Raw genomic sequence first — 1,456 nt, 5'->3', positions numbered from 1 at the left:
GCTGGGTGGTAATAAACTTTCGTGAGAGTAAGAACTGCATGCATATAATAATCATGTATAAATAGATACGTAATAAAGGCAATGAAAAATATATGTACGTAATAAGTCTCAGGGCTGGATTATCTGCGATATATATAAGAAAGTTGGAGTATGTTTAAGCTGAATATTTTAAGCGATCTGTGTATAAGTGCTGAATATAATGAGATCGATGTAGGTAGGTAAGATAATAATAATATTATTATTAATAATAATAATAATAATGATGATGATGAAGATGATGATGATGATGTTAATAATATATGTATACAGAATATGCGGTGTATCGTGTACATACGTACGTAGCTTGTTAGAACGGCCGTCCTTTTAATATGAATGACAATTTTACACGCAAACGAAAATTTTGTATATGGAGATTCTTAATTGTGCGGGTATGCTCATAGAACACTAATTATGTAATATAAAATTAGATAAATATTTCATATGAATACAGTTTACATAAAAAGTGAGGAATTTAGAGGTTGACGTATTTAAAAATTTGTGCGTCAATGGTCACGTGATTGGATACTATGGACTTTCGGTTGAATCGTAACACAAGCTAGATTTATGGTTATGTACTCGTTGAGAAATTGGGGAAACAAATGTTCGATCGAAAGACAGTTTGCGAAGATTGGACGATATATACCGATCGTGTGTCAAATTGGTGTCAGTGGTTAATTATTTTTGACGAACGTTCCTTCCTTTGTGGGAGATTGTCAAAATAATCTGCGCTCACGAACAGAGATAGTTATTCAAGGTAAGCGTTATTTCTGTCAAAAAAAAGGTTTGATCAAATTTGAAAGATTCAATTTTTGATGTTTAATAATGTTAAAAAGGAGCAAAAATTATTGATTTTTTCGTAATAATTTATTCGACAGAAATATTACTGTTAACGTAATTATAATTTCACGTTTCCATCTGATGTACCAAATTAGTAAAATACTGATTACGGATTTAAAGCCGTGTTTCCATTGTAAAATCCGCGAGGTGAAGTATCTAATTAAGAGATACAAAACACTTCATGTCTAAATTACGTTGTTGCAAGTAGAACATGTATTCAGAAAATTGTATTTTCACATCATAAATATGAATTGCAATTATCAAATGTAACTTACAAATTTTAGATTAAAATAGCAGTATGTTTTGCAAAAATGTGTATTTTTTAAATTTTCGTCAGTGCATGAAAATATTAATACGAATATTACGGGACATGTAATTTTTTAATGCCTGTAACTTTTAATTAAATGCATTTCGCGATGCGTGTTGCACACATGAGAAAGTAGCTTAATGTTCTAACTACTCACTTTAATTCGTTGTAATTTAGTAAATGAAGTTTGGAAATAACTTGTATAAAATGAATCTAGAGGGAGTGTTGAAATTTATGTAAATATTTTAATTCGGTAATTTGAAAATTGCCAAA

At 29.7% G+C, this 1,456-nt stretch overlaps 1 protein-coding gene across 1 annotated transcript in view; it reads right to left on the bottom strand.

Moving 5' to 3' along the window:
• LOC108571478 (teneurin-a) overlaps nt 1-1,456 on the bottom strand; it is a 48,027-nt gene that overhangs the window by 10,273 nt on the left and 36,298 nt on the right. The gene's annotated exons all lie outside the window — the stretch shown is intronic.

Source organism: Habropoda laboriosa, unplaced genomic scaffold (assembly GCF_001263275.1).
Source record: "Habropoda laboriosa isolate 0110345459 unplaced genomic scaffold, ASM126327v1 scaffold40, whole genome shotgun sequence".
In the NCBI taxonomy this organism is placed as follows: domain Eukaryota; kingdom Metazoa; phylum Arthropoda; class Insecta; order Hymenoptera; family Apidae; genus Habropoda; species Habropoda laboriosa.
Note: the sequence above shows the minus strand (reverse complement) of the source record. Positions and strands in the feature narration are given on the sequence as shown.